We start from the raw sequence: 14,750 nt of genomic DNA on the forward strand, positions 1-14,750 counted from the left end.
TTTGATCACTGCTAGTACTCCCACAGTGTTTGCCATGATACGGCACACCAGTATTTTTTGTTTTAAATCTTGCTTACTCCAAACAAGGTATATTGTCACTTGGAACATAAGGAGCTACTATTGGGATCAGGTTTACATGCAAGGAGATAAATGAGATGTTGGTTTATATTACATTTAAACTTCTGCATGTCAGTACAGTCAAGAAAGCAGGAAATAGGGAGGGAATTCTAAAATCTAGCAGTTCAAGGAAAGAAACTATTAGAGTATAAGGTTTTCTGGCATCTAGGAACCTCTACAGTTAAGAGGTAGGATTTTGTTGCTAAACATGTTTGTATTTCAAGGGGGTAGATGAGTTTATCAGAGCACATTCCATTAAAATATTTGTAAAACAGGCAGGGGAATGTAACATTGTGGTGATGGGGCAGAGGTTGGAGCTTAATTGACAGTGTGGAACCTATTAGATTGGAGATTCTTTTTTACACCCTGTCCAAGAGGTAGAGACTAGTGGTGGATGCACCAGTCCAAATGTGGCAATAATACTCCATGCATGGGTGAATAGTGACTTGTGTCACAACAGATACCACATACAACTAAACACACACATATATATATATATATATATATTGCTGCAGTTCATAATACTTGTGAATATTAAGTCAAGAAGTTTGAAGGAAACCATGGCTATCAATAGTTGAGAAGGCTTCTTGTAATTATTCAAGGAAAGAAGCTTAGTCTTAGTAGCATTAAATGTTACCATCCATTTACAGTCCCATCCCACTATAGATTGGAAGTTGTTTTCTAAGGATTCTGCCATTGCCATAAATATGTGTATATCTGTCCCCCCCCCCCCACCATGCTGGTTATAGAGCATTGTATCATTAACAAACATACACATCTCAGACACAATTTTATCACGAAGGCCATTTATGAATATAAGGAATAATAAAGGTTCAAGATTCGACGCCCTGAGGCACTCCCACATTAATATTATATACTGTTTAGATGCATGTCCATCAAGGACAACCTAGATTTTCCTCTTGTCTAAAGAAGGATCTAATTATATTCAGCATTCGTCCAGTAATACTGTATGATTTAATTTTTATTAGGAACCATTTATGCCAGACTTTGTCAAAGGCTTTTGATATATCAAGGGCTACAGTCCTGCCATGCCCGTCCAATGCATGGTATATGCTGTTAGAAATGATCGTTAAAATACCTGCAGTAGAACGGGTTTACCTAAACCCATACTAGTGATTAGAGAGAAGATTAGCTTTTACAAGGTGGTGAACTAGTGCTTGATTGATTGATGACTTTAATCTTTTAGCAAAGATGGAGAGGAGACTAATAGGGTGATAATTGAACGGGTCAGTTTTTCACCAGAATTCTTGTAAACTGGTAGCACCAGGCAATTTTCTAGCTATCAGGGAAGTAAGATCCAGCAAGGCATTTGTTGTAGAGTTTGGAAAGTACAGGGGCTAGCTCAGCTGAGCATTTCTTAACTAGTACAGCAGAGATGAGATCAGGCCCACACGCCTTGAAGATTAAGTTTTTTATGATATCGTGGACATGAGAAGGGGTGATTTTGAGGTCATCAAGTATGGCTTTTGTTCAATTTGGGAAGGAGTTGTTTGTTGGGTCTAAGGTGGAGTTGGAGGCAAATTACCAGGCAAGCAATTCAGCCTTCCTGGTTGCCATGCAAGCAACTTCCTGATTATTGGATAGTTGAGGAATTAATGATTGTCTTTTATTTACTACACTATTATAAATTTTCCAAAATTCGTGCGGTCTTATTGTACCCTTCGGTTGTCATATCGGCATACTGTTCAACAGGAAGAGAAAAGATATTGGTCCATGGGGCATCTCTGATATGTTCTCTGATGGCTTCCCAATCAGCCTTTTTGTAGTACTTTGTCATTTTGACTTGGGGTCAGGAATTAAGAGTGATCGGCATTTCTGAGTGGACTATGGGCCTTTGTTACACAATCCTCAGGTATTGTGGTTAGAGAAAGGTCTCTGATCTTCACAATCTGGGAGGCGGGTCAGGAACGTAATTATTTGTATAAGGAAATGAGCTATAGAGAAACTACGAGTGCGGCGTTCAGCTGCATCTGTGTAACTCAAGAAGCCAAACCAATTGCTAGGGCGGACACGGGCATTAGTATCTAAAAGAGAGTGTTACATTTATACTGTCAGAGACCCCCCCCCCTCAGCAACAATACTCTCGACAAACCCAACGGGCAATAAAATCCCACCCCTACACTGTAGAGATCCATAGATGCCATAAAACCTTCTACTCAAATAGTTTTTTCCTTCGATTGCTGCACTTTGGAATTCCTTCCAAGATCCCTGCTTCTCTGACTGTAATGTCATGCAGAAATTCAAGTGTAATGTGACAAGACATTTTGTTGCTCAACTCCATAATTAGTATCCCTGAAAATCTGGTCTCAAATAGTAGCCCTCAGGACTAAATGGCTCTCTGTCTTGTTTAGGGCGAAATGACAAAAATAAAAACATGGTTTGGTAGGTTACAGTCCTACAGTATGTAAAAGGAGATCAACACTTTCCTGCAAGAACTACAAAAACTTAATGTTGTCATTTCCCTTAACGGAGATATACAAGCGACTGGAGACCGCTTGTGAATTTTATATCCCCATGACACTTTCTACTTCGTACGAAACAGGTTCAATCAACTTTTACTAATTCATTTACATTGTTACATTTTATTGTTTTCATAGTTTTTGTTTTTTTTAAACTATTAGATCACCATTTATAAAGGCTAAGAGCTACTTGAGGATAAAGATTTCTATTTACTTGCCTTCCCAGAAGGGCAGAGTAAGACACAAGGTTGGTTTTCAATATAAGGAAATCCAGTTTCCAACAAAAAGGGCACTTTGAAATAGAACAAAAATAAAAATTGCCAAGTATTTGTTAATATTTGATTTGAAGACAACCATGTTGTAATCAGCAGGGAAGCAATTCCATGGTAATGTGTTCTACAGGTGGGAAGATCTTGCAAAGAAACTATTTTCATGGAAATTTCGCCAGAGACTAAGCATATGCAATGAGAAAGGAAAGTCTTTTTTAAATGTGGTTGTAATACAAGTTCTTGCTGTGAATGTTTTAGAAGGAGGAATCAAAGATTGAAGCTCAGTCGGGTACTTTCCATGGAAATAACAATCGAGTAGATAAAGACTAGTAACATCACTTCTGTGAGAAAGGATTTGAGGGAAGAGATCACCCTCTACCAGATTCTGAAGACAATTTTAGTGTCAAGGCAGGAGAGAATCTTCTGTTTAGCACTTCCCATGGTGTGGCAGTAATATCTAATTGTATCTGACTCATATTAGGTTGACGATTGTATCTGGAGTCAGATACTTTCTGGAGTATTAGACAAATACAACCATTTAACCATTTTTCCAATTGATTTAATAACAAACTGGATATACGATTTCCATTTTAAACTAGAGACTATCAAAATAAGGGACATATTCAAAAACAAAGTCCTTCGTTTTTACTGGAGCAAAACAGGGATTTAAGTATAGGTGTTGAAAGGAGAGAAATTTAGTTTTGGAAGTGTTAAATATAAAAAGTTATACCCCCCCCCCATTGCACCAAATTGTTCAAGTCCAAAGAAAGAGAATAAGTAACATCTTGATCATCGGGGCTCTTAGAGGTACAGCCATAGACAGTCGTGGTGTCTGCACAGAGGTCAACAAATGATATTAGGATTTAGCAGATCATTAATGAAGATCAGGAAGAGCATTGTCTTCAGAATAGATCCCTCAAGACACTGAAATTGATTCTACGTACTTCCAACCTCTGCCCATAAAAAAAAAATACTTTTATAAACCTAAGAGAAAGGATTTGATGGTTGCAAATATATTACCAGATATTTTATAGGAGCTAATCTTCACATAAACTGTAAGACTTCTATAGTAATCTGTGCAAAACCAAACAAAAAAAAAAACAAACAAACAAAAAAATAGATTGCCTAAGAAAAAAAGAAAAAGAAAAAACAAGGCTCTTCTATAAATAACAAATAATATTTGTATGGCATATACTACTGGGTGTAGGCTGCTAGAAACTTAGTGAATAGAAAGGTATTAAATATTAATCAACGTCAGCTGCTGAAATTCCTTTCTGGGAGATGTATATCTTCAAATTACCATGCCTTCTAGGGCTGATCTCCACCAGAGGAAAGAAATGACAATGTTTATTTTATTTATCTATAGGATGTTAGACACAAGGTCAAGTTTGGGTTTCATGAAAGTGTTTTTGTTGAACAAACTGGATTTGAACTTAGTACACCTAGGTTTTCAATCTGTATCATTAACCACATAGTCATGTTTTTGACTGCTAAAATTTCATGGTTTGTGAAGCAAGCCTTTGCGCCAGCCCCTATCAAAAAAGTGTTTGATATATCAAAAGCTATTGTTTTATTAAATCTGAAATTGTTTTTAGTACTTAGAAAGTATTAGTTAAATTTAGCACTGGAAACAAATACCTATTGATTACTAAAATAAAAAATTGAATCCCAGTTATAAAACTATGTATCTCTCCATTTTTTCAAACTGTATCTCTTCTGAGACAGAAAGTTGCAGAGCAGCATTAGGCAAGTCAAATGATTGCATTTTTTGTAGGCCATTTTTTATAGGTCTTTATCCAGTTAAAATATCAGGTTGACAAGAAAGTTCTTACGGTTTTTGACTTTTAAATTCAGATGAACATATCTCAGTTCAAACAAAAGTTAAATGATCTCAAATCAAATAAGCACCATCAGAATCAACAGACTTTTGCCAACGCAAAACAAATGTGTTTATGTCAGTAACGTAAAAATCTTGCGCTTTAGTGGCGATGAAGTCATTGAAGGCGTTTTTAATATCGCTTAGGTTTTTTGAAGCATTTCTCACACAGAAAGTTGTTGAGATGCTTGAAAAAGTAGTAGTCAGTAGTTGAGAGGGCTGAAGAGTATGATGGATGAGGCAGAGTTTTGTAGTCCAATTCGTTCAATTTCTGCAGGATTGGTTTAGCAATGTGCAGTTGGGCATTGTCATAGAAGGGACCTTTTCTGTTGACTAATGCTGGATGTTGTTATTGATGTTTCTGATGCATTTCATTTATTTATTGGCAGTACTTCACTGCCGGAATGGTTTTGGCTTCCTTTAAAAAAAACTGTAATATGTGAGGCTGGTCACAGACCAAACAATCAGCATGACCTTCTTTTAGCGCAGCTCCAGCTTCGGGAAATGTCATGGAACTTCATTGGTGTCTAACTACTGAGCTAAGTGTCGCTGATTGTCGTAAAGAACCCACTTTTCATTGCAAGTCACAGCCGGTTAAAAAACGGGTTGTTCTTGTGTAAAAGGGAAGATGTCACTTCATAACGGCGTTTCTTTTGGTTGTCGTTCAATTCGTGAGGTACCCATTCATCAAGTTTTTTTTGTGTTGCCAATCTCTCTCAAGTGTTTGGAAATCATTGTATGTGCTATGTTTTTTTTCCTTTTTTTTTTTCTTTTTTTTTTACATGGGGGTCACCACTTATCAAGGCCCAGGAGCCACTCGGGGATAAGGGTTATTGTGTGTACAGTAATCAATGGGATAGTATCATAGTAATAGTTAGTATTGGGGATTTGATAAGGTGTCATTACTTAAGGGGGCGGTTCATCAGGAATTTGTTTGTGTTGGACTTGAAGGCATCCAAGTTGAATTCGGGAGAGGGGGGAAACAGGCAAGCGGCAGAGAGTTACACAGTCATGCAGCTCTAAGAAAGAAGCTTTGTTCATGGAATCTACGTTTTGATTTAAGCACGGATAAAGAGTGGGGAAAATTATTGACAGTGTTTTCAGCTAGTCGGGTGTTTTTCGTGAAAGACTGGCGAGGGGGGACCAGAGAATGGAGCTCAGACGAGCACTTGCCATGGAAATAACGATAAAACAGAGACAGGCTTGCAACGTCTCTTCTGTGGGAGAGAGGTTGCAGGGAAGAGAAAAGGGCATCCCCCACCAAGTCACAAAGTCTATTTTGTACTCTGTCAAGGCAGGATAGGCTCTTTTTAGCAGCTCCTGCCCAGATGTGGCAGCAGTACTCCATCCTTGGACGTACTTGGCTTTTATATAGATAGAGAATTACATCATTAGTGAGATATTTTCTGGAGCGGTAGAAGGATCCCACCATTTTCCCAGCGATTTTGGCCACAGACTTGATGTATGTGTTCCATTTCAGATCCGGAGTAAAGGTCAAACTCAGAAGCTTATCAAAACATGAGGCCTCCCCTAGACGAGAGCCATTTATTTTAATCGATGCCAAATGGGGAACAGAGCGTTCATGATGTAATGATAGGAGCTTGGTCTTAGATGCATTAAAGGTAACCAGCCACCTCTCCCCCACTGAACAATGCGCTCAAGATCTGAGGAGAGAGAATCAGAGAGAACTTTGTCATTTACAGCCTTTGATGTGTTGCCATAGATAGTCGTGTCATCAGCATAGATGTCAATGAATGATTTTAGTATGTGTTTTGGGAGATCATTGATGTAGATCAATAAGAGAGTTGGGACCAGCATGGACCCCTGAGGGACTCCAGCATTAATACTGTGGGCCTCTGATTTCTGCCCATCAACCACTACTCTTATGAGCCTATCGGAGAGAAATGATTTAATGATAGAGAAAACATTTCCAGTTATACTGTAGCTGGAAATCTTGTGAAGTAGGCCTTTATGCCATACCTTTTCGAAGGCCTTTGATATGTCAAGAGCAATTACCCTAGAAATGAAGCCTTTGTCGAGAGATTCGCTAATTCTATGTGATATAACTGTTAGCATGTCTGCTGTAGATCTAGCAGAACGGAAACCATATTGCGGGTCACTAAGAAGGTTATTTCTGCTGAGGTGGTTGACTACTTCTCTATTTAATACGGATTCCAGCAACTTACTCATGACACCCAGGAGACTTATTGGTCTGTATTGAGAGGGAGATGACTTATTACCTGAATTCTTAAATACAGAACATACTGATGAGGTTTTCCAGGGTGTTGGAAAGCACTTCTCTTTAAGGCAATGTTTAAACAGTTTGGTAAGTATGGGGGCAAGTTCTGGTTGTAGCTATTTTAACACTATAATTGGAATACCGTCAGGGCCAGTTGCTTTACTGGAATCAAGGGTCTTGATTAGCTTGGCGACCTCACACACAGATATTTGTATGTTACCTAGCGTGTTGTGTGTTGTAGGAGGAAATACGGGGAGTTGATGGCCTTCGTCGCATAGGGTAGAATTTGCTGCAAAGTTTTTGGCAAAAAGTTTGGCCCTGTCGGATGCTGACGAGATGACCTCTGGACCATTGATAATGGTTGGAATAGAACACACGCTTCTGTTCAGGATCCTATTTGCTATTTGCCAGAACTGGTGGGAACTAAGCCGCTGCTCAGCTACTTTGGATTTAACGGATTGAGCATATAGCTCTCTTGCATTTTTTATTATTCTTTTACAGTGGTTGCTGGCGGTCCTGAAAGTAGCTTTAGTCTCAGTGCATCTATTACGTTGGTAGCTATGGAAAAATGATTTCTGTGTGCAATGGCAGTAACACATTCAGGGGAGAACCATGGCTGCCTGTTAGGTTTTTGCTGGAATTTTTTGGATGGTATGAATTTGTTTATGCCTACAATTAACCATTCGGTCAGGTCTGATACTATAGAAGACACATCCTTTTTAAACATGGAATAGAGAGGTAGATCAGATATGAATGTACGGAAGCTATCCCAGTCAGCCATAGATTATCGGTATACAGTACGGTGGAGAAGTATGTCTAGACTTATTATATTTCATTTTTATCTTAACTGATACAACGGAGTGGTCGGAGGATCCGAGAGGAGATAGAACGGCACATGAGCATAGCTCAGGGGAAGTGGAGAGAAAAAGGTCTAGAAGGCTTGCGTACTGACCGGTAGTATTGGGCACACGGGTGGGCTCGCAAACAATCTGAGTAAGGTCATAGGCAATGGCAAAATCATGACAGAACCTCCCCTCATCATCAGTCTTATTTGAGTGGGTCAGCCATTCCATATTGTGGACATTGAAATCACCGCAAATGTGAATGTTAGCCGCGGGATGAGTAGACAGAATGTGGTCAATTTTCTCAAATATACTCTTAAAGATAGTTCCTCTCCGCTGTTGTGGGGGCGATAGAGGGCAAATATAAATGCGGTGGTGTAAGCAAGTGAAACCCGGAAGCACATATAAGGTAAATTAGGGTCTTCTCTGGAGATATCCCTGCCACACGGGAAGCCATCTTCAATGTAGGCACATATTCCATGCCCATGGCGATCTTGGGGGTCAGATTTAGATGTTAAGTTAGAGTATCCATTAATTATGAACTCATCTAGGGAGGTGGCCGGCCCTATTCCAGTTTCACTTAGAAAAAATATGTCTGGTTTTGTCTCCTGTAATTGGGTTTCAACCTCTGGAAGGTTGGAATGTAGAACCCTGACGTTGGAGAAGGAGACATGGTAGTAGGGGTCTATGTTGGAGGATGGGGTTCTAGGTTTATTTGTGTTTTTTTTTTGTCTAATTCAAAAGCAAGTTCTCAAACAGTTATGTGTGGATTGGCTTCAACTAATGCTCTTAATTGATCATTGTCTACATCTGATCGCCAACCACCACGCTCATCATATTCAAAACTATCATCGCCGCTATGAAATTTCTTAAACCACCATTGTGCTGTGCGTTCAGTTCTTGGGTCAAACGCTTCATTCATATCGCAAGCTGTTTCAACAGCTTTTCGGCCTAGCTTGAATTGAAATAAGAAAATTGTGCAAATTTGCTTTTTTTACATTTTGTATTCGATGTTCTGAAAAAAAGAAATAAGTGTTTTAAAACGATTGTAATTTAAATGATTAGATGGAATGGAAAAACTCTTTAAAATGATATATAAAGTAAATGTATTATAACGAAAACTTATTTGAAATCAAAATTAATAATTCCTCAATAACTTTTATGTCCATCTAATAGTTGTTAAGGAGTCAAAATTGAAAGAAATTAGTACTTGGCAAGTCTAAGTCAACTTAAACATAGAAGAGTAATATATATATATATATATATATATATATTTGTACATAAATGTTAGTTTATTTTTAGTTATTTCTTACGTGGGTAACGTCTCAGGCTCGAACACTAGAAATTTTTTTTTTGGTTTCGATTCTAGCTGATGGCATCCAAGTCATTTTTTATTTTTGAAATCATGACTATTCATTGAGTACTATAATATATACTAAATAATCAATAGAGAATTGATTCTATAATAATATGTACAAAATCTGTTTAAATTAAAATATTATATTTAAGCATATTTTATGACTCGACAAGACCAGATGCCTCCCACTAGTAAATATTAAATAAAATATAAAATGCAACAACAAAAAAATAAATAAATGCAGATTTTATGCTGCCATATCTGGAAGCACTCTTATTTGCCTTGAGAGAGTACAAGATCGATTTTGCAACCTAGTAGAAGATATGGTCTCTTTGCTTCCCTACAGTCTCTTTCACAAAGAAGAGATGTTGTTAGTATTTTCCTACTCTATTATCATTGTAAGTGCACTTATGATCAAACTAAACTCATATGATTGAAGTTTCTTTCCAAGAACTCTCCACCTGTGGTGCACATTACTGTGGGAATGTTTCCCTACAAACTACAACATGGTCGTTTTCAACTCTAATGTCAACAAATATCTATAGAGTTATTCTTTGAGTTAATAATAGTTTTCAATCATTTCATAGTACTGTTCCACCATCTAATTGAAAATTTCATTATGCAATATTTTCGTGGTTTACAAGTTATTTGTATGTATTTTGGGGTCACTTTCTTTTATGGGAGAGAAATAAATACACATAATTAGTATTCTCCTAACTAATTATTGAACTATCTTATTAAGGAGAAATATGTGGATACAGAAAACAGAGATCCTACGGGAGGAATTTCGCTCTTGGTGATTATCAAAATTTTCCTTTCAGTTATTACAGCATTATTTACGATTTGTTCTGTGCACCTTCCATAGACTGAAAAAACTTAGTTTCTTTATCAACATCAATATCCGTGGCCTCATGCTGACAATGTCTCTTTGTTTTACTCTATTTTTTATCTATTTAACCTCCCTCTCTCTAACTTTATACAACATCTCTTCCTGATCATCTTTAGTAAGAATTTGTTTATTTTCCAAACTTTGTGTCACTTCAATCTGCACATAGTTCAACCTTTATCAAGATTAACACTAGCTGGTGTACTTGCTATTCAACATAAGGTTATCAATTATATAACAATCAACCATTATTAATGCACGGCCTAAAGGAGGAGCACTCTGGCCTAGCAAAAACTGCATGGGCAACCTGTCAGCATTCCTTAATGGGGGCGCCTCAGGCAGTAAGCAATAAACTTACTTCTCCCAAAAGCCAGGAGGCAAAGGCCTGGGAGGGTGGACTTCCTAGGACTGCACAGGACGTTACAGCCTTAACCTCAGTCAATAAGTCATTAAAAAATAGTCCATATTTTGTTGACTTATTTTGTAAATATGCCTAATTCCAATTCATCAGTATTGGGCCCTCTGTTTGCAGCCCCCCCCTTAAAAAAGAACAGAAATTTTACCACTAATCAATACCAAAAGGCCAGATGAATAATTTAAATAAATAAATTACAACGATTTATAAATCTCCCTCATATTTCATTTGTAGTCTCCCCTGCTTCCCCCTAGATAAAGAAATAAAAACAAAAAAATTATCTTTTTCCCGGCAAGTATACAATTATTTGGGGGGGTAAAAAAAAAGTTTCTGTTCACCGAGATTTTGGGTAGCTATGTATTTATATTATATTTTTATTTTGCTATTTTCAAATATGAAAATAAACAAACTATTTTAAAACATGCTGAAATGCAAAAAAAAATAAGAAAAAAAGATTTTTTGTTTTTATTTTAAAATGTATTTTTTCATGACTTCCAAATCATAGATGGCTTTGACCATTTCTGTTTTTCTTTTCCATAAATTGCATTTGGAAACATTTGAAATGATAAGGGTCTTCCTTCTGTAGGAGAATAATAATTGTGGCAATTTGGAATCTTAACTCATTGTTGTAAGGGAAGTAACTATTTTACTTATAATTGTAAGAAAAACGCATTTTTTCCAACTATTTCATTTAATTTAACAAAGTTTTATAACATTAATAACAAAAAAATGTAAAATGCAACAATATTGTAATTTTTCTTAAATAAAACATTCGAGTAATTCCAAGAAAAAATTATTTTCTTTCAACTACTTTAGTTACCTCCCTTAGAACGATAAATTAAGATTCCGGACTGCCACAATTACTTAACCTTTACATGAATTGATAATCTTTTTTTATTTACAAGAATTACAAATTAAATGATTTTATAAAGTCAGAATACATTGTGATTTCATAATAGAACTTTTCTTTCTATCTAAAATCTCAAACATTCATGCGCAAATGGAAAATGTGCACAGTAACAAGCGAACAATATTACAAACATATCCAGTACTTTAGTAGTATATAAGATACGTTTAAGTAAAACTGCATTTTAGTGGCCAGAACTGTTGAAATTTTCATAGTTAGAAGCACTCTGGTGTATTGCAATGGTTGATGGGAGTTGAACTTCTTGGTCAAAGTTTCCTTTACGCATGCATGAAGGTGCCTAATTTTAATTTTGGAAAGTGCCCAAAATCAGCTTCCACTTGATATTTGTTCCAACAAGGCTTACCTTGTCTTGTCCCTATGAGAATCGAATAGGAGGATTTTCCCACTCCTCCTCTCCACAGAAGTATTCTTGGGAACTCATGATTTCTGTGGCAATCCTCTTAAATGCGACTTTTGAATTATTTCCCAGTTTGGGAAACTTATATGAAATCTTAATCGAACATCATTTTGTTTTGATTCATTAAATTGAGATTCTATTGACTTCTTGACCTGCCTCAGTCAAGGAGGACTACCATTGAGGCCAACTACCAGAATTGGAGCATGCTTAAGGGGCAATGTTTTCTGTAATGCTGAATTGAATCAAGAAAATAAATTCAGGTAAATGTTTCTTGCAAATTTTGTGACTTCAGAGTCTTTTACCTCTGTAGTAGAAATTTCTACGTTGGTAAATTATTGCAGGAAACAATTATTCTGCATGCAGGGATTTGATTTGTCTTATTAATTTCAGTCGAAAAAGATACATTTTATTGTTTGATCCTTGAATATTAAATGTTGAATGCTGTTCAATAAGGATTAGTTAAAAAAAAAAAAAAAAAGAATTTAATACTTGAGATGGTTGTTTAATGCTATTAATACTTTACTATTCAAAAAGAAAAATATTTTGAATCATTTAATTTAAATGTTAATAGTATGGAACCAATGTTGCTTAATTCTAAAAAAGATAATAAATATTATAAAATCATATTAAAAAAATTATTATTTCTTCGATGTTAATATTGGAGATTAAGTTTAAATTTGCTTAAGTTATCAAAAATGGCTCCCTCAAGGAAAGAAATTGAGATGAAGCTAATGGCAAAGAAACTCCGGATTGAATCAACTGTTGCAATATTGGACAAAACTAGTTTGTCTCCATCTGAAAGAAATTCTAACATCCTTAAAAAGATGGTTATCAGACTGAAGATCTGGTGGATCAAATATTGGTTAAATGTGAAGATGCAGAGCATGCAGCAATACGCACTGACAAAGTTTGAGGAAGGAGATCTCTATCTGAGGAATGAGAGAACAGCATGTTAAAAAGTTCAATAGCTAAGTTGGAGATTGAATGCCTGGTGTTTGAAGACAATTCCCTCTTGAACATGTTTGAATGCAAGACATCCCTGAAATGTTTCGAATTTTATATATTCAGGTTGGATGATGAAGTGAACAAATTTCTATAATTGGAATCAAAACTTAATTTTGAGCTTGTTTCCGAGCTCAACATTACGTCAGAGAATTATGAAAGAGCTTTAAATGTACCCAAGGACAAATTTTTGAATCCCGATGATATAAGGGACAACATTTTTGAGAATCTTTTTCATCATCCTGACCCTTCTGTAAACCCCAATTAATCAAAAAATTATATTAAACACGTCAGAGTGAAAAAGAGCAGGAAAATTGTCCGCCAAAAATGTCTGCCCTCTTACCAGTTACACGTCATGGTAGGGACATGAAGTCCTCAAGGAAATCATTCCAAAATAAGAAGGAATTTCATTCTGATAAATCCTGTAAATTATGTGATAAGTATGAATATAGAATGAAGGATGATTCTATGTTCAAATCTTACTGTTCAAAAGTTAAACACGAAGCAGAGTTAGATTTATGTAAAAACTGTTTGGGTTCTCACAAGAAAACGAACTGCCTGGGAATAAAGAGATTTCCATACCCATGCATTTCTTGTAGGGCTAGATTGCATTTTTTGGTGATGTGCTTGAAATCAACTCAAGTCTTTGTCGCTTCCATACTGTCTGCTACTCACAATGTGGAGAAAGAAGTGGCTTACTGTTAAAGCGGCAGAATCAAGATGGCTCCCGCAGGCTTTTATGTGGAAAAAAGTCTCGTGGAATCTCAGAGAATCTCGTACCCTGGTTCCATAAATAACGAAGAAAGGAAAGCAGGAGGACAGATGATTTTTAGTCACTAATGCGAACGGACATGTGTAAAAGAAGAGGTAGAAGAAAAGAATGTGGTGAACGAAACAAACAACGACTCGGTTGAAAGTAGAGTTGTAACGAACACACACAATGAGTGCATTTATCCTGTGCTACAAGTATCAGTTAAAGGAAAAAAGGGGGTCCCTCATTCATTTATGTACACTGAAGCCAAAGTTGTTTTTTTTTTCTAGTGCTGTATAAAAAAATTGGGTTCTCAAGAGGGTATTCACTCTGAAACTGCTAGTATGTCCAAAAGTATATTTATGAATACCAAGAATATTGATCTTCATCCAGATGAGATTCTTTAAAACAGGTCTCACAGAATCCCTTTTCTTTTACTGCATTATTTACTAATGATTTAAACTTGAAATTTAAAATCTCTTGCTTTGCCAAGATTGTGGCTAATATAAATGAAGCGAGATTTCATCTAAGTTCAAACTATGATAACTTGAACCTGGTATTATAGGCTTGGACTTTAACAAATGCTTTATGGTTTTCTGTTTAATTGAATGCCTGGACGGTTCTACTTGGCAAACTACAAATTTGCTTTGGACAAATAAGTTGTTTTTTGAGGAAAGGTTTAGAGAGAAGGCGTGTCTCCCCTTCCTTTACTCATTCAATCCACAATTTACCAAAGTGCCCAAACTATCTTATTAAAAGAGTATTGAATCCAGTGCCTTCATTTCCTGATTTTTGAGGAATCCTCTGTCAAACATGGAATTGAGAAGTATTTTTTTCTCTCAACTCGACTAAAATAGATAGGGACTGATTTGTTATCTTATGATGAGGACAAAATTAATACTTTCAAGGAAACTATTGTTCTGAAGGCGGGGAAGTACTACATTGATCTGCCTTGGGATGGGAACAATATACCTCAGGTGGAGGAGAGTTATGTCCCGTCCTTGAAGATTTTAGAGAATAGTGAACTCCCTAGAAAAGAAAGGACTATAGGAAGACGATATGTCTTTGGGAGTATGAAAAAATGGGCATCAGAGAACCCATCCATGTATCCCGGGAAGACTTCAAAAACTATTGTTGAATCCTCCAAACAGGGTGTAGAAGTCACCACTAAAATTTGTCTGATTTTCTATT

At 36.4% G+C, this 14,750-nt stretch overlaps 1 protein-coding gene across 2 annotated transcripts in view; it reads right to left on the reverse strand.

Moving 5' to 3' along the window:
• Positions 1–14,750, reverse strand: part of LOC145295963 (uncharacterized) — a 372,355-nt gene that overhangs the window by 351,588 nt on the left and 6,017 nt on the right. The gene's annotated exons all lie outside the window — the stretch shown is intronic.

Source organism: Euprymna scolopes, chromosome 16 (genome assembly GCF_053919585.1).
Source record: "Euprymna scolopes isolate OS-2025 chromosome 16, ASM5391958v1, whole genome shotgun sequence".
In the NCBI taxonomy this organism is placed as follows: Eukaryota; Metazoa; Mollusca; class Cephalopoda; order Sepiida; family Sepiolidae; genus Euprymna; species Euprymna scolopes.